This window comes from Euprymna scolopes, chromosome 1 (assembly GCF_053919585.1).
Source record: "Euprymna scolopes isolate OS-2025 chromosome 1, ASM5391958v1, whole genome shotgun sequence".
NCBI lineage: Eukaryota > Metazoa > Mollusca > Cephalopoda > Sepiida > Sepiolidae > Euprymna > Euprymna scolopes.
The window spans coordinates 80,518,804-80,538,857 of record NC_136482.1 but is presented as its reverse complement, the minus strand read 5'-3'; the positions used below and the strand labels follow the sequence as shown (position 1 = coordinate 80,538,857).

Genomic DNA, 20,054 nt, shown 5'->3' with positions numbered 1-20,054 from the left:
CTTAGACATGGATCTAATTTAATAACTTGATTTGAGCCCAAAACAATAAATGTTAAGTGATCATAATATGGGTTAAATTAAAAAAAAAATTGACCTTTGCGGTCTCTATTAAATTACTCAAACAATTTCTGATCTAAACATTTGAAATTTGACATAAAGTGTATTCAGAGATAGGGCAAGCTTTTTAATCGGTTTGGTCGAAATTTTTTAGTTACTAATATATAAATATATGTATGTATGTTTGTATGTCTGCCTAAAACTTTCGACAGAGGCAATGGATTTTACCAATATCAGTACTGTTTTGAAGTTTGGCCTTTCAGACGACAAATATCGAAAAATTGGCTAAAAACATTAATATCTTCACCTTCAACTGGGCACTTTTCTACAGGAGGGTCACTTTTTTGGCCAATATTTTTGAAAGTCATCCTCTCCTTTCGATTGTCTAGCCTTAATTTAAACATGAGTCACTTCCGGTTTGGTGGTGGTCGTAACAGCAAAGATGTCAGGTTTTTCCATTCTTTTCCTCCTTCATGGTACGGGTTCGAGCCTGCCTATCTACTACCACATTTGTTTTTTTTTTTTTTTGGTCAACATACACGTCCAAACATCCGGGCAATGCCAGGTTGAAATGCTAGTCTATATATCTATAAAAGTGAATGTGTCTGTGTATCTGTCTGTCTGTACATCTATGTGTCTGTGCGTGTACATTTCCCTACGCAATAACTCTGTCAATTTTAAGTCTACAGACTCGAAATTTGATATTTAGGGTACTGAGATTTGGGAAAATCGGTGTGATTGGTTTTCGGCCAGAAATTTGGCGATTAAGGGGTCAAAGTTCAACGATTTGACCTTTGAGAACTCTACCAAACTCCTCCGAGAATTTTGGGTCTAAACACTTGAAATTTTAGATATAGGTTCCTTGGACATGGATCTAACTTAATAACTTGATGTTAGCCCAAAACAATAAATGTTAAGGGGGTCATAATAGGGGTCAAAGTAAAAAAAATTGACCGCTTTTTTTTTTTTTTTGCTCAACATACACCTCCAAATACCGGGCAACGCTGGGCACCCATGCTAGTATATCTATAAAAGTGAACGTGTCTGTGTGTGTACGTTTCCCTATGCAATAACTCTGTCAATTTTAAGTCTACAGACTCGAAATTTGATATATAGGGTACTGAGATTTGGGAAAATCTTTGTAATCCGTTTTCGGCCAGAAATTCAATTGTTAAGGGATCAAAGTTCAACGATTTGACCTTTGAGAACTCTATCAAACTCCTCTGACAATTTTGGGTCTAAACACTTGAAATTTTAGATATAGGTTCCTTGGACATGAATCTAACTTAATAACTTTATGTGAGCTCAAAACAATAAATTTTAAGGCGTCGTAATAGGGGTCAAAGTTAAAAAAATTTTTACCTCTTCGGTCTCTATCAAATTACTCAGACAATTTCTGGTCTAAACATTTGAAATTTTACATAAAGGGTATTCAGAGATAGGGCAAACTTTTTAATCGGTTTGAGTCGAAAATTTAAGCTTCTGAGAGGTCAAAGTTCAAAAGATTTGACCTTTGCGGTGTCTGGCAAACTACTCACCAAATTTTGGATCTAATCATTTAAAATTTACACATAATGGGTATTCAGACAGGCGGCAAGCCTGTTAATCAGTTTGGGGCGAAAATTTGGCTGCCAAAATGTCAAAGTTGAAAGAGTTGACCTTTGCCAATTCTACGAAATTTCTCCGCCAATTTTGGGTCTAAAGACTTGAAATTTTAGATATAGGTAACTTGGACATGGATAAAACTTTATATTTTGATTTGAGACCAAAATAATTAATTGGCGTCTAATTTATAAAAAATTTACCTCTGCGGTCTCTACAAAATTACTCAGACAATTTTGGGTCTAAATAGTTGAAACATAAAGTGTATTCACACATAGGGCAAGTTATGAACAGTACATAGAGCCCGAGTACAGCCAGGCTGAATTGCTAGTATGTTTATTAAAATCAATTTTGGACTTGTCTTGTCTTTTCAACCATTACATTTAAACTGTTTTATATTGAGTGTTTTTCAAACACTCAAACAGTGGATTTTCTATTATTATTGACCCATGCGTCCAACCAACGTTCACACTTATCGGACATTTAAATCTCATTCAGCTTCAATTTTCCAACCTTTGAGGACGTGCCAGGTGTTACCTCCTCCACCATAGCATAGCATGAAAGAAAAAGAAAAAACTTTCTGTATTTCCTGAAGAATATTTTACTATTTGAAATTTGAAAAAAGAATCAATTTAATTTTAATAAATAGAAATGTTCATTAAAATCACATGTGTGTATGTATATATATATATATATATATATATATATATATATATATATATATATATATTATATATATATATGCATATATATCTATATATATATATATGCATATATATATGTATGCATAAATATATGCATATATATATGCATATATATATATATATACATAGATATATATATATATGCATATATGTATGCATATATATATATATATATATATATATACATATATATACATATATATATATGTATATATATGTATATATATATTTTTTTGCTCAACATACACCTTTGCTCAACATACAATTGTATTATGTGTACGTATGTATATGCATATGTATGCATATGCGTATTTGTGTGCTACTATGTGTGTATGTTTGCATGTGTGTGTGCACATGCATATGTATGTTGGCATACATCTGTATGTATGCATGTGTTCATTTCCATGTGTGTGTGGGATGGAGAGGGCTCCCATGGGGCGTGGTGAGGGCAGCCCCTCTGGGAGAAGTGGATCCCTGATTTAAAAAAAAAAACAACAAAGCGGGAGACCAGTACCCGAATTAAGCTGGTCTGCAGTTTGACTTGTTGCTGGCTATCTTGCTCTTGCTTGTTGCTGGATGTCAACATTTTGAACCGAGAGAGAGATTTAGCTGTCATACAAAGCTAAAACTCTGTAACATCATCTTTGTATAGATACTCCCTCAGGCATTTGTCTATTAAAAAAAAAAGAAGTCCTGTGGCGATAAAAAAGCTGTGATGTGTGTACGTCTGAAATGCTGGATGCATGTAACAATTGATCTGTCATCATTATATGTATCTATGTATGTATATGTGTATGTATATTTATATGTGTATGTATACTTACATATGTATGTGTGTGTGTATATTTATATATGTACATGTGTGTTTATATGTATTTATATCTATGTGTATATGTAGTATATGTGTCTGTGTGTATATATGTTTATGTGTGTATGTATATACATTTATATATGTTTGTATGCATGTATGTGTGTATATGCATATATGTGTATGTATGCATGTGTGTATGTATATGTATGTGTATATGTGCATGTATATGTGTATGAATGCATATATATGTATGTGTATGTATATGTAGGTAAGTGTATGTATATATATGTTCATATGTGTACGTATATGTATGTGTAAGTATATGTATGTATGTATTTGTATATGTGTGTGTATATGTATGTATATGTGTATGCATGCATGTGGGCATGTATATGTATGTTTGTGTATTATGCATTGTGTACGTATATGCTTATAGACATGTATGTATGTATGTATATATTTATATGTATGTATACCAATGACCGTCTTGTGTATGTTTGCATGTGTGTGTATGTATATGTATATGTATGTGTGCGTAATGTGTATTTATTGTGTATGTATGCATGTATATATGTGTGTGATATGCGTATATATGTATGTGTGCGTGCGTGTATATATATGTATGTATACCAATGACCGTCTTTAGTGTCATGTCTGCTTGAGCAGGACTATATGTCATTTTCGGGCTCATGAACTTTCAGTGTCTGAGGGAGTGGCACTCGTCTGACAAGACGTTGCAATCATCATATATATATATATATATATATATATATACATATACATATATACAGTGATGATACACACATTTGATTTTAATGAACATTTCTATTTATTATATATATATATATATATATATATATATATATATATATATATATATATATATATATATATATGACGGGGTGCAACTGCAAACGTCTATTCGAGCATTGCTACTGCTTGACAATATTTACCACCAAGGAGATAGATTAAGATTTGAGTTTTCAAACAAAATATGTGCATGAAGTTTTTTAAGAAATGCTTTGCGTAGAACCAATTTCTCTCCCTAAGCGTTATGACTCTCAAAAAAAAAAAAACAGAAGCGATAATTTTCGTAGATAGTATATTGAAGATTCCCTGCTTTTAGTTGGATTCACGAATATAAAACTAAAAGCGTTGGTGTAAAAGAAAGAAATCAAGTTAATCTAAATTGTAAATTGTTCTTTTTAGTTTTGTCAAACCGGAAGTCGGCGAAGTTAGTTCCCTTCATCCTAAACTCTCTAGTTGCCATCAACAATGGCCTCTGAGCCCTAACCTCTTCTCTCTTCTGTCCCCTATCACCTGTACAAAAATCACTTGTTTGCCTACTCGCTAAAATTATTTAATTAACATTTCTTTTACCTTCGGAATCATGAAAACAGGAATTTAAGGGTATATTAACGATTTTTGCCACAAGGAGAGAAAGCGCGTCACAAAAGAAGAGCAAATAACCACACACAAAAATTGTTTTTCTAACAACCGAGAAAAAAAATAACGAAAACTTGAGTCAACTTTTTTTCTTTTTATTACTTATATATATATAAAAAAAAAAAATGGAAAATCGGAATTTTATGCTTTGATTAATAAAATTCTAATCGATTGGAATGGTTTTCAACCTATCTAAAAGAAAAAGAAGATAAAATCAGATATTTTGTTTTTGAACAGGAAGAAAAAATATCGTTGAACACAGGAGATCCTAAACCCTGAAAACCGGCATTATTGACGACTTAAACATTTTTTTTAATATAAAACATTCACCTTTCTGATTTTGTGTACGTATAAATCTTTATTATTTTATTAAATGTTTTTATTTTATTAATTCAGATTAAAAATTCTGTAACTAGTGTTTTAATTTAAACTGTATTTATATCTCTTTTTCGTCCTATAAAGCATCCACTACCAACATTACGAATCAAAATTCTATTTTGCAATTATAAATAACAAAATATCCCATAATTGTAAAAATAAATTAAAACTAGATTGTTATTAACTAATTCTGTTTAATAAGAATATATTTTTTTACGTAGTCGTTTTATAGCTGTCATTTTAATTTGATCCATTTCAAGGCGTCTTATTACTCTCCTTGATGAACTCATTAGGGAACCATATCAGCCCCCATAGTTGTCCAATTGACTTGCTAAAATTCGTCTAAAACTAAATTGAAAATCGATCACACAAAATTAAACTAAGTCTTCATCAAACGGAAAGCGAAAAAACATATACCATTTTTTTTTTTTGCATTTTTCCCCTGATATATTTACATTGTTTTATTTTTGTAAATTGTTGACTGTTTTGTCTAATTATTTTTTCATAGTGTTCTTTAAAAAGGCAAAAAAAAAAAAAAAATGTTAATTGCCAAGTTACAAAAATAAATAAACTGCCCTCATAATATGCAACAATTTATCGCACTTCTGCATTATTTGATTCTCTTTTTTACTGTAACCCTGGTCTTTTCTTTTTCTTTTTTTAAGAGAGTCACCACTAATCAAGGCCCGACGGCCACTCAAGTTAATAAGTTAACTGTTTGTTGTTATCGGGACAGCAGAGCAGAGCGTCGTGATCGCTAGTGCTAAATTTTTGTGTTTAATTTGATTATTTAAGGCAACAGATCGACAGGAACTTGATCTAACTCTAAACTTACCCTAATCAAAATTTAAAATTAAATTCTACAAATTTGGTTTCGTTTGGTTCACATTCTGTAGAAGCTTGCGATTTATAAAGCTCTAAACTTGCTGGCAACGTTGAGTAAATCGAGTTACTATTAAACAAACATAAGTTGCGTGTAGAAAAGAAATCGATGTAAACTAAAACATGAGATCGATCCTTGATATATTGAAATGTAAATATTTACAATATTTTTGAAAACATTTTCTCTTAAAATGAGATCAGTTTATCAAAACAGGTTTAATTTTTACATTAGTTCCACCTCCACAATTTTCTTTAAAATGACGACTTGTAGAAGTTTTTGACTATGCTGAATGGGAAAATCTTACGTAAATTTTGCAGAGACAAGTATTTTTCGAGATATAAAACCTGTATTATGTACTGTAATTCACTGGCGGCCATGTTTGTATGCGCGTGCGATAAACATCTACTTCTCTGCGACTGACGCTGCTACCTAGCGGAAACAAATCCACTTTTCTGTGACTAACACTGCCCTCCCCCAATTTTTTTCATAGTATTTGTGGATGGGCATGTTGACAATGAATATCATAGTTAAATTTTGAGTAAATATTTTTTTCACGCCCCCTCCCCTCAAATGGGGTTTTATTCCAAAAGCCGTTCTTAACATGGGGAGGAGAGTACCTGTCCCGAAAGCCGTTCTTAACATGGGGGGGGGATGGGGGGGCGTTATTCCGAAAGCCGTTCTTAACATAAAATTACTCAAGGAAGTGAAAGAAAAGTCGTAATTGTTTTATTTTACAAGCCATGCCCCATGCACATTACTAATTTCTCGGTTGTGAAAAAAAAAGTAGATTTGTTTCCGCTAGGTGGCAGTCGGTCGCAGATTTGTTTATTGCACGCGCGTACAAACATGGCCGCCAGTGAATTACAGTACATAATACAGGTCTTTATATCTCGAAAACTACTTGTCTCTGCAAAATTTAAACAAGATTTTCTTATTCAGCGTAGTCGAAAATCTAAAAAAAGTCATTTTAAAGAAAATTGTAGAGGTGGATGTAATGTAAAAAGAAATACCAAATATATCACAAAATAAAATCTATTTATAATCATTTTAATGTGTGAAAGTGGAAACAATAGTTTATAAACAAAACAAACAAAAAAAAAATCATAAAATAACAGAATTCACTTAATCAATTTGGTTTATTTAGAAATCGACCTGACCTTAATAAAACACATTTCTCTCTAAAAAAAAAATGTTAAAAGTATTAAGATTTTAAACAGAGACAAGGTTAAAGCCCATTTATAATAAAACTAATAAAATAAAAGCCTTTCAAAGGACATCCCATGCGACTCTTCGTCTTATTATGAAAAAAATCTTTATTTATTTTTTACTATTACTTATATTTCTACCACGCCGCCGCCATATTGAGAATAGAGTGAGTCAGTCGGTGCGTGAAATAAGTCATTACAAATAATCTGTATGTTGTTGTAAGAGACAATAAACCTTATTTAGAATTTATTAAATTTTTATCGGATAAAAGAAAAACAATTTTATTACTAGGTTCAGGATATAACTTGTTTTTATTCTTTATATTTTAAATTTGTTATATTGGACTTGATTTTCGACTTTATTTACTACTAAAAAGTACTACAGTACATTGCTATTACTACTACTCGATCGTTTTAGCTCGATGTGTGTGTAATCTTTTCGAATCTTTATCTCGATCATTTATTTCTTTATATTTATTTTAGGTACTCATGCAGAGAGTGATCCGTGCTGAAATAATAACGTTATTATTTAAAAAGCCATTCTTAACATTGGGAGGGGAGGGTGTTTTGTACCTATTCTTACAATTGAATAAAAAAACATAAAAGTTTAATTAAACGTGGAAATACGATTTAAAAAATAGCGCGGATCGGATCACTCTGCATTATAAACTAGGATATATATATATATATATTCCAAATAAACAAACCGGAATATTTTCTATATTACAATCTTTATTTCGCCTTATTCTTGCTTATGACTAAAAATTCTCGATTTACATAATTTTAAACCTTTTATTAAATAATAACAACAATGCTCGGGTCACAGACACAGCACCAGACTGCACCAGCACGTTTTTTTTTTTTTTTTTTTAAACGAATTTTCTCGCACACACACACCCACACACAATAACCCCCCCTCCCATCGTCAAAAAAAAAAAAAAAAAAGTTTTGTACGTTCGGCGGAGAGGAACCCGGTTTCTCTTTTTAACTATAACTCATCCTACTACCACTATTGATTAATTAACGGACAAGAAATAGGATTTTTTTTGATGAGGATTTATAATTCAGATTAGTTGTATTTCTTTCCTAGTTATATTCGCGACATTTCAGTCGATGTAATCTCCGACCTTCTTGTTCAACTAGAAGGTTCCCCAAGTTTGGGAAGATTGATGCGCCTGAAGAAAGTCGGAGTTTACATCAGTCGAAACGTTGTGACTATAAACAAATAATGAGTACTTCGAATAATACAATTGATAAAAGAAAAACAAGAAAAAAATTGATAGATTTCGATTAAAAAAGAATTATTAAAATAAGTTGCTCTTTTTGTGATAATTTTATATACAATAATCCCCGTCCTTAATCGAGTGATTGTTATTTAAAAAAAAATCTTAACCATAACTTTTGACAAAACCGGTTTGTTGACGGGAGTGCTTCTATAAAAATATCCTTTTGTTACTATTTTAGTCTGCAAATGTTTATGAAAACACTTTAATATCCGGTTTTGTTATTAAAATATATTTTTAAACGAAACCATACTAAATATTGGTTGATATATCCAACGATTTCTATTATATTGTTAAAAAAAATATTGAACAAAATTAGAACGAAAATTGACGTATTTTAGAAAGAAAAACTTAAAAATTATTGCTTTTGAATGTAATTAAGGAGGATAGTTCCGGTAGTCTGTTATTAAATTAATTAAAAGATTTTTTTTCTCGAATATAAGTAATTAATTACCCCACCTAGCCAACAAAATGGAAACTTGATAAAATGCAATGTTTTATTTTATAATTTGTTGCTGTTGTGAACCATCCACCGTCATACCAGTTGAACAAGCCATTATTTGTTTATAATTGTTGTTATAGAATAACAACAACAAACAACACAAAAATAACTGTGTTTTTTGTTCATGATCTTTAATGTGTACAACTGTTACGTTTTGTCTTCCGGTTTCAAACAAAGATTTCTTTTTTAGTCACATGTTATCGTTTTTGTTGCTCCACATGCAACATTGTTATTTTTCTTTATGATCTCTCTCTCTCTCTCTCTCCCTCCCTCCCTCCCATATAAGTTGTATTAATCTCTCTTGATTTACTTTTATACTTACGTAATCACAAAGGGAAAAACTTAACGAACTTCTCTTTTATATATATTTATTTCAATGTGACTCATTTTTTAAAGAGATTGATTTCAGCCGGATTCTGGATTAACAAATGCATTATCTTTGAATCTCTCTCTCTCTCTCTCTCTCTCTCTCTCTCTCTCTCTCTCTCACGTATTAACTAAAACCATCTGCTTCTCGTATTAACTTTACAATCACAAGTTTTTTTTCTATTGTTTTATTTGAAAGCCAGGTGCCCGTCTGACCTTTTAACAAAACAGTTCAGTAAATGTGTATGAGAGGATGCGGATTAAACACTTCTTTACATATGTTTCATCCTGTATTGACTGAGCGTTAAATTTGTTAAATTAAAATTAGTAGCATATAAATGTTGCGTCTTCGTTTTGGTGAGAGTATGTATATATAATTTCACCGGATGAGCTGCTATTGTAACTCTAGCTAGTCTCTATCACATGATTATGGTAACATATATGTCAACAAAGCTCCCTTTTAAATACAAAAGTTTTGTGCCGTGACAATGGTGAATTGGATAACACAAACTGATGACCTGGTATGCAAAATTCTAATCCATAGCAATGCTTTCACTTATGGATGCTATGAACGTTACATGATCCTTTCTGTGAGTATCTGATTCTAGAATGAATTGGGGAAACTAATTAAAACAACAGATTGAAACAATCGAGTCATATTGATACTGATTCAGAAAAAGTTGACAAACTTCAAAGGAGATTTAATTATGTAGAAATTTAAAAGCAACTTAAAAAAAAAAATCATGAAACTTCTAACTTTGGTTTTGAATCGAAGGCGAGGATCTGTTTACTAATTTACCCTCAAGGGTAGATTTAGACAGTTTTTAAGGTCAGTTTTTAATCTTCCACCAAAAAGTGCACTCTGAATTGGGACAAAAATAAAGAAAAAATTTCCTCAGCCTAGAAAGATTTCTCTTTCACTTTTCATTTTTTAATGCCTCATCTCTAAGATTGATAGTCTAACTCGATAATCACTAGGTATTTTTCAAACTAAGCTCAATCAGAAGTTTCTTAGACCTTGTATTGTGTGTTTCTTTTATTAAGTGATCATGGAGAAGGTCCTCACTATTGCTAGCATCTCGCAAACTATTTCAAAATAACCCTCTCTCTAACTTCGCTAATCCAACTGAACTCACTTTACTATCCAACATATTTCAGCTGTTATTTCTTTGTTCATTAATTATTCTGAAAAACAATTTGACTATTGAATGAAGGGTTGATGATCTTGTAGGCTGGGATTTGCAATTTTGACTTTTTTATAAGTTATAAAACCCCCTCCCACACTTTGCAGTTGAGTGGGGAGGATAGACTTTTTTTTTTTTTTTTTGCATCATTCCAAATGTATCTGAATCTTTTATATATTTTGTTTTAGATCGGATAAAAAGCGACAATGGTCCTTCAAGGCAAACTCCTTTTCTTATTAATAGAGACTAAAGTAGCTTTTTTTTTTTTTACATAGGCGTCACCACTTATCAAGGCCGATAGGCCATTCAAGGATAAGGGTTAAAGAGTGTACAGTAGTCAAAAGGACAATATAGTAATCGATATTAATGGAAGTTCGGTAAATTTGTTAACTTAAGTGGAACGGCTCATCAGAAACTTGTTCATGTTGGACTTGAAGACAACCATATTATAGACGGCTGGAAAGCAGGAAAACGGAAGACAATTCCACAGGCGTGCAGTTCTAAGAAAGAAGCTTTGATCATGGAATCTATGTTTAGGTTTAGGCACAGATAAAGAGTGGGGAGAATTATTGATAGTGTTTTCAGCTAGACGAGTGTTTCTTGTGAAAGTTTGGCGAGGGGGGACCATAGATTGAAGCTCAGTCGAACACTTTCCATGAAAATAACGATAAAGCAGAGACAAACTCGCAGCATCTCTTCTGTGAGATAGAGGTTGCAGCGAAGAGAAAAGGACATCTCCCACCAGGCCACAAAGTCTATTTTGAACCCTATCAAGGCAGGACAAATCTTTTCTAGCAGCTCCTGCCCATATGTGGTAACAGTATTCCATCCTTGGACGTATCTGGCTCTTATAGAGATAGAGAATTGCATCAGCAGTGAGATATCTACTGGATCGAGAGAAGGATCTGACCATTTTTCCAGTGGCCTTGGCAACAGATTTGATGTACGTGTTCCATTTAAGATCAGGAGTAAAGGTCAAGCCCAGAAGCCTGTCAAAACTTGAGGCCTCCCCAAGACGAGAGCCATTAATTTTAATTGATGCCAGATGGGGATCAGAACGTTGATGATGTAAAGATAGAAGCTTGGTTTTAGATGCATTAAAAGTAACCAGCCACTTCTTCCTCATTGTACAACGTGATCAAGATCAGAGGAGAGAGAATCGGAGAGAACTTGGTCGTTTATTATCTTAGATGTGCTACCATAGATGTTAGTGTCGTCAACAAAAATGTCTACGAATGATGTAAGGATATGATTTGGAAGATCATTAATGTAGATCAGCAAAAGAGTTGGGCCCAGGATGGACCCCTGAGGGACTCCAGCATTAATACTGTGAGCTTCTGATTTTTGCCCATCAACTACTCTTATGAACCTATCAGAGAGAAATGATTTAATAATTGAGAAGACATTTCCAGCTATACCATAGCTGGACATCTTGTGAAGTAAACCTTTATACCATACCCTATCAAAGGCCTTTGATATGTCAAGAGCAATTGTCCTAGAAAGGTTGCCTCTGTCGAGAGATTCGCTAATCCTATGGGATATAACTCTAAGCACATCTGCTGTAGATCTAGCAGAACGAAAACCATATTGTGTGTCACTAAGAAGGTTATTTTTGCTGAGATGGTTGATTACTTCTCTATTTAACACAGATTCCAGCAACTTACTCATGATGCACAGGAGACTTACTGGCCTATACTGAGAGGGAGATGAGCGATCACCTGAATTCTTAAATACAGGGCATACTGATGAAATTTTCTAGGGTGATGGGAAGCAATTTTCCTTAAGACAACGTTTAAACAGTTTTGTAAGTATGGGTGCTAGTTCTGGTTGAATATTTTTGAGTACTATAATTGGAATACCATCAGGGCCGGTTGCTTTACTGGAATCAAGGTTTTTGATTAGCTTGGCAACATCACGTACAGATATTTTTATATCACATAGCATGTTTTCTGATACAGTAGGAAATATTGGGGTTGGCGGCCTTGGTCACAAAGGGTAGAATTAGCTACAAAGTTCTTGGCAAGGAGTTTGGCTTTGTCTGATGCTGATGAGATTACCTCAGGTCCATTGATGATAGTTGGGATAGAGCACGCTTCTGTTCAGGATTCTGTTTGCTATTTGCCAAAACTGGTGGGAACCAAGCCGCTGCTCAGCTACTTTGGACTTGATGGACTGGGTATATAACTCTCTTGCATTCTTTATTACTTTCTTACAATGTTTGCTGGCAGTCCTGAAAGCGGCTTTAGTTTCCATACATCTATTACGTTGGAAGCAGTGGAAAAAGTGATTTCTATGCGCAATAGCAGCAGCACATTCTGGAGAAAACCATGGCTGGCTGTTTGGTTTTTGCTGGAACTTTTTTAAGTCTATGAAATGGTCTATACCTACAATTAAGCATTCCATTAGGTCTAATACTATAGACGACACATCCTTTTTAAACATGGAATGCAGAGGAAGATCCGATATAAATGTACGGAAACTATCCCAGTCAGCCATAGTGTATCGATATACTGTACGATGGAGAGGTACGTCGGTATACATTTTATTTTTATCTTAATTGATACAACTGAGTGGTCGGAAGATCCAAGAGGAGACAGAATGGAAACTGAACATAGTTCAGGGCAAGTTGTGAGAAAAAGGTCTAGGAGACTCGCATACTGGCCGTCATTGTCGGGCACACGAGTGGGTTCGTGAACAATCTGATTGAGGTCATAACCAATGGAGAAATCATGACAGAACCTCCCCTCATCATCGGTCTTGTTTGAGTGGGTCAACCATTCCACATTATGAACATTGAAGTCTCCACATACGTGAATGTTAGCTAAAGGATATGCTGATAGAACTTAGTCAATTTTCTCAGATATGCTTTTAAAGATAGTAACTTCGCTGTTATGGGGGCGATAGAGAGTAAATATAAATGTGGTAGTGTGAGCTAGTGCAACCCGGAAGCACATATAGGGTAAGTTAGGATCTTCTCTGGAGATGTCCCTACCACATGGAAAGCCATGTTTAATATAGGCACATATTCCATGCCCATGGCGATCTTGGGGGTCAGATTTAGAAGTTAAGTTAGAGTATCCTTTAATTACGAACTCATTTAGGGAAATAGTCTGTCCAATTCGGGTTTCGCTTGAAAATAGAAGGTCTGGTTTAGTCTCCTGTAATTGGGTTTCAACCTCTGGAAGGTTAGAACGTAGACCCCTGATGTTAGAGAAGGAGACATGGTAGTGGGGGTCAACTTGAAGTTTCAGATCCGGGTTTAATCGTGTATTTTTTCTTGAAACTTGTCATGATGGAATTTTGGAATTTGTAGACTAGGTCGTCAGACTTGCTTAGAGCAGGACAGAGAGGGGAAACTAAGAGAGAAAAGTAACAAAGAAATTTTTTTTTTTTTTTTTTTGTAGAACATAAGGTAAAGCCGTAACAATTACCCACTAATATGGCATCGAGAGGCCCCACCAGGAGCTATTGCATGGTCCAGAATCCATTCACCAAATGGCAATACAGCAGCCCCAGTACTTTGCACTTGCTGATGGGACAGCCTCCTTAGTGATTAATAGAAGGTTCGGGTCCCTGATTATCAGGCGGATAACGTCAGCCCAGATAAAACGTTTACCTCCAGCACCCTTACTAGTGACATGGCTACAAAGATAGACATAGAAACAAAAAATTTCCGCCATCTCTGTTGACTGTTCACGCAAAATACTGCCAACCTAAAACAGCAAATATTGGTTTCTGTTTGATTGCTTTAATTAAGAAATGTCAATCTTGACCAATATTCAGATGGGTAATCAGTTAATGTCAGGTGCTGAAAAGCTTACCTAGATAGACATGAGCTCTATCAGCCACAATTGCTCAAGACCCAATGCATCATGAAACTCAATTGAGGACCAAAGGATCTAATCATTCAGACGTTTGGTGAAATTGTTGAAAGTAAATCAATTCAAATTTATTTAGCAAAAAAAAAAGCAAAGTACAATAGGCCATAAAAAGGGACAGGTTGGAGATATTTACATCCACGCACAGTTTGAATGTTTGTCCCAAGTCACAGGGTATGGCAAGTTATTCCATGGAGCAGAAACATGGAGAATGATGCTTTTTTTTTATTGACAGTGGTACATCTTTTGTGGGTGGCCGCAGTGACTAATTTGTTGCTGGAGTGAAAAACTCGTGGAAAGGTAGATTTAATTTTCAGTTAATGTTGTATGGCAGAATCAAGTCTCCTTGCATCCTCCAATGCTCAAGTGAGAACAGATTTAATCTTTAGAACTGCTCTTTGTAGGTAAGCATGGAGAATCCTGTCACCATCCTGGTTGAACATACTTCAGGTGTACAATATCTTTTTATTGATAAGGATTTGTTGCTTGGCTGAATGCATTGTACCAGAGTTATGTATAAGGGACGTAAAGTGCCTGCCATTAGCTGTTAAGTATATGTTGCTGTTGTATTCTCCTCTTCCTCCTCCGCTTACCTCCTTTTATTTTATCAAGAGTTGCAGAAGTGTAAAAAATTGTGTACTGCTATGCGTTTCAGAATTTTGCATAGCTAAAAACTTAAAGGTCGTAGAGTTGGAGCAAATTCAGTATTTCAGCAGTCAAAATCTGTGAAAATTGTCTGGTTACAACCTCAAAAAAGAAAATGGTACATAGTAAAAATATGTAATCTAAAAAATTGAACGAAACAATATTTTATACATTTTCAAATTTGAGGAATTGGTGACACATCAGGATCATTTCCTGAAGTTTCCTCCATACCATCTCTGGTGGAATTGAATCCATTTCTTTTCTGATCCTGTCCTTCGAATTTTCAAAACTATAAGAGATTTTTACAGCTAAGTCTAATTCATGCCAAACTTCCAAAAATTATTATGATCATTTTTGAGAATGTTTTCAACCATGTTTGGATTATTTAATTTTCTGTTTCTAAAATGTACAATCTCAGTTATCTATTATCATATAATAGAAAAGTCTATAATCCTGTGTTCATGGTCATTGTAGATTGTACTAAATCATTTGATTTAGTACAATCAAACTTCCATCTCTTTGGAAACTTTTAGAAGAAAGAAATCTGAATTAACAGTATATATACCTCCTAAAAATCATCTATACAATTTCAACAGCTGCAATTAAAACTAATATAGGCACATTGCGCGCAATCTGAATTTCCAAGGAGAAAGGTGATTTGCTTCCAGCATCTCTATTCTGTGTTATAGCATCATTTATTTGGAAAATAGAACAACACTATTGCTCTGATTGTTAATTAGTGGCCATCTTTTGTCCAATCTAAGCTCGATGCCTCTGTTTAGTCTCGAAAGACAAAGGCTACTCCCTGTAGGAGCAGCTGAACGTGTAATTGTGAGGTAAGGGTTGTGCAATCTTCCAATAGCAAGGAGAAGTCCAGGACGACTGGAAACAATGCTGAGATTTGCAAAGAGCACATACAGCACCTAGAAGTATTAAATGGTCACCCATTTAATACTGACCAGGTTCAATGTTGCTTCACTTCAGTGATCCAGCGGGAACTGGTGTATCAATGTGATTATGCCGTGGATGATAAAGATGCTATGTGGATGATAAAGCTGCAACCAGTAACTCCAGCTCTGATTTGAAACTACCCTTAACTGCATTAACAGCTAACAAATTGAACAAGTTACAGAGTTTGTTTACCTTAGGCAAACATTTATAAGTCACAAAATTGGCACAGGTTGGGCGGCCTTTACAAGAAACAAAATCATTCTAACTTCTAAACATATGCCAGAAAAAATCAAAGTGAAAATCTTTAATGCATATGTCCTTCCTGTAGTCTATAAATATAAAAGCGAAAATGTATGTCTGTATGTATGTATGTACGCTTTTCCTCAATGTCCACAAAAGGCTTCTTTCAGAGAAGTGCTCGCTCGCTTCACAACTTCTTAAAACTTTTTATATCATCTATAAATTGTAATATCTCACAGTTAACCACGGAGCTCGCCTGTCTATTTAATTTTATTGACTTTCAAACGTTAATTATTCCACATTTCCCACTTCGGCACGCGTTACATTCGGTTTTCGGTATAAACAAAAAGCGAAACTCGACTCTAATCACAGGCCCAGAGCCAGTGGTCTCTAGAGAGCTAAGTAACGTTTGGTCAATGTCGACTTCGTCATATCAGACGGTAGCTTTCATTTCGAGACGAGGGAGCGGGTTTTTAAAAACGAACAAACCGATTTATTGACCACATTAAAAACTGTCCCGCACAAAATGCTAACTGCTGAATAGCTTCGCCGTCACGTCAATCAAAAACGCGCACCTGTTTTTTTTTCACACTTTACTATTTTCCAACTGCGCGTCGTCAAGGCTTTTTTTTTTCACGGGCACCTGTTTTTTTTTCACACACACCTACAAACACCCGGGTAATGCCGGGTACCCCTCGCTAGTCTTATATAAATACAATACATAGAAACTTTCCAAAGCCTCATACACTTCATTATGGATCATAAAATATCTGATCACATCAGTATCGCATAGTTGCAAAAACTCACTGGCATTCCATTAATATCCTCTGTCATCAAATGTAAAGTCTTCAGATTATTTGGCCACGTGAAGTGTTTCAGTGTAGGCTCTCCAAAATATGTGTGAAGACACATAATACAAGGAAGTCTTAAAAGTAGACGAAGGAAAATATGAATAAACATGAACACAATCTCGGCCATGTTAGTGTGTAATCTACAGCTAGTGGAGAAAACGTAATAAACAATCTTAAAAGTAAGTAATGCTTTATTTACTTTTACTAGCGGGGGTACCCGGCGTTGCCCAGGTTTTTAGAGGTGTGTGTGTGGAGTAAAATAACCCTGTTTAAATATTATAAAAACAAACAATGTTAAAAGTTCTAAAAAAAAAAAAAACCTGTCTGGCGGTGCCCGGGTGTTTGAAAAACCCAAAAAAGTTTGAGGGGGGGGGGGCGTTCGAACTCGAATCCTTGAGGCGAAAGCGAAAAAAAAAAAAAAAAAAGGTGATGAATTAAGTTAAAAATGAATTAGGTCAAACATCAATCCTGCAGTGAACTTTGTTTTGGATTAGTTTCCCCAAGATGTTGAGTCGAAAACCAGTTCCCCATAAAAAAATATGAAAGCAATTGTCTGATATAAGGTTTCCACCGCATTGATCAAAAGCTGATTGCTTTCTGGACGTTCCGGCACGATGCCGAGAAGTATTTATTTGCCTCCTCACCGAGGAAATTAAGCACAAGGCCGATTTTTAATGTGAGGTGTGAAGGGGGAAATGAGGACCAATTCCCCGGGGAGTAGGATAGTGACAATTGGTATGAAGGGTGTCCCTTATATTGACCAAGGTCTTTTATGTGGGGTTGCCCCCACATATGGTCTTTGCTTGCAGTATCTGCCGGAATAGATACTATACTTTGAGATATTAAATTTTTTATTCACAGGAAAAAAAAATACAATTGGGAAAATGAACAAAAAACTTAGGCACAAGGCCAACTCAAAAAGATGGTGAAGTTGGTTGATCTATCTCGTCTCTGTTGTAAATTTTAAATTATTTTTCTCTCGGCCAGCATCTTTTATCATGGTTACCCCTTTAAATTTGTATTTATGTGTGTGTGGTGGGAGAGTGGGGGGGTGCCTACTTAAGCCCAATTTTAAAACATTTTTTATTTATATCAAAAAATACAAAAAAGATAACAATCTTAATAAAATTACTTTGATCCCGGCGTGATGCCGAGAACGCGCAACGTTCGAATTTACTCTCACTTTATTTATACTAAAAAGCAGGACAAACAGGCAACACGGTGAAATAGCGCGAATCTCATAATAGTCGATGTAAATAAATCTAGATGCGACGCGTGTTCCCAAATCGTAGATATTATTATCTAGGGGGTATATAAACACTTCTAAGCAATAGTACCCCTCCCCCCCCCTTCCCGTTGACTTTAAAACGCTTCAATTTAAGAAACTTGTTTTTTTTTATTTTACAATTTGGGCTATGAGCAGAATGATTTTCATTTAGAATTTGAGCCAACATCATCCTTGCAAAACCAAGAAAATGTTTTTGTTTATTATCTGAAATTGTATGTTTCTAACAAACAAAAAAATAATTACAGAAAACATTTTCAAATATCTTGGTAGGCAACCATCAAAATAACACAAGACTTTCCCTGCTATTCCCAATGTTACTTATAGTCGTGCTCAGTTTGTTACTACCTTATTGTACAGTCTTAGTTTTATTATTAATCTTCATTGTGCATGTCCAGGCATCCTTTCAGAAAGTATCCATTGTCTCTTCAGATAGCAGAAAATCAATACAAGTTGTCAAAACAGAGACTTTACTATTCTTAAACTTTCTTGAAATACCACTAAAAAATTAAACTATTTGATTCTATTTTATCAAATTTAGCTACACACTTGTGAAGAATATATCAGGTTGACAAGAACGTTTTTGCAATTTTTAACCTTTAAATTCAGATGAAAATATCTTGGCTGAAACAAAAATTTTTTGACCGAAATAAGCATCATCAGAATCAATACACTTTTCCCAACGTGTATTTATGCCAGTAACAGAAAAATCTTGCGTTCTGGTGGTGATGAAGTCACTGAAGGCATTTTTAATATCGTTTAGGTTTTTTGAATTGCTCACACAGAAAGTTGTTGAGATACTTGAAAAAGTGGTAATCAGTAGATGAGAGGTCTGGAGAGTATGGTGGATGAGGCAAATTTTTGTAGCTCAATTCATTCAACTTCTGCAGTGTCAGTTTAGCAACATGCAGTCAGGCATTGTTGTGGAGGAGAATTGGGCTTTTTCTGTTGATTAATGCTGGATGTTGTTGTTAAAGTTTCTGATGCATTTCATTCATTTCTTGACAGTACTTCACCGCTGTAATAGTTTTGCCTGCATTAAAAAACTGTAATAGATGAGACCGGTCACAGACTACCAAACAATCAACATGACGTTCTTTTGGTGTAATTCTGGCTTCGGGAAGTGTTGTGGAACTTAATTGGCATTTAACCTCTGAGCAGAGTGTCGCCGGTTGTCATAAAGAACCCACTTTTCATTGCAAGTCACAACCTGGTTGAGAAACAAGTTGTTCTTGTTGCGTAAAAGAAGGGAAGATGACACTTCATAATGGCATTTCTTTTAGTTGTCGTTCAATTCATGAGGCACCCATTTATCAAGTTTTTTCTTTCTAATCTCTCAAGTGGTTGGAAATCGTCATGTACGTGACATCTAATTCAGAAGCAAGTTCTGAAACAATTGTGTATGGATTGGCTTTGACTAAGGCTCTTAATTTATCGTTGTCAACATCCGATGGTTAACTACTATGCTCATCATCTTCAAGAATCTTGTTGCCGCCACAAATTCTTTAAACCAACATTGTGTTGTGCATTCAGTAGTAGTTCCTGGGCCAAACTCTTTGATATTGCAAGCTATTTGAGCAGATTTTCAGCTTAGCTTGAATTGAAATAAGAAAATTGTGCAAACTTGCCTTTTTTCCATCTTGTATTCAACGTTCTCAAAAGAACACATAATTACATTAAAAAATTGTAATTTAAATGATTAGATAGAGCGAAAAACATGCTTTAAAATAATATATCAAGGAAAGGTATAATAACAAAAACTTATGTCAAAATACATCATTTG

General features: G+C 34.4%; 1 pseudogene across 1 annotated transcript in view; it reads left to right on the top strand.

The window, feature by feature from the left end:
* The first annotated feature begins 4,702 nt into the window (after nt 1-4,702).
* Nucleotides 4,703-20,054, top strand: part of LOC145242573 (nipped-B-like protein A pseudogene) — a 33,218-nt pseudogene continuing 17,866 nt past the window's right edge. Inside the window, exon 1 of the transcript XR_013862772.1 lies at nt 4,703-4,964. The product of XR_013862772.1 is annotated as a nipped-B-like protein A pseudogene (transcript). The remainder of the gene's footprint in view (nt 4,965-20,054) is intronic.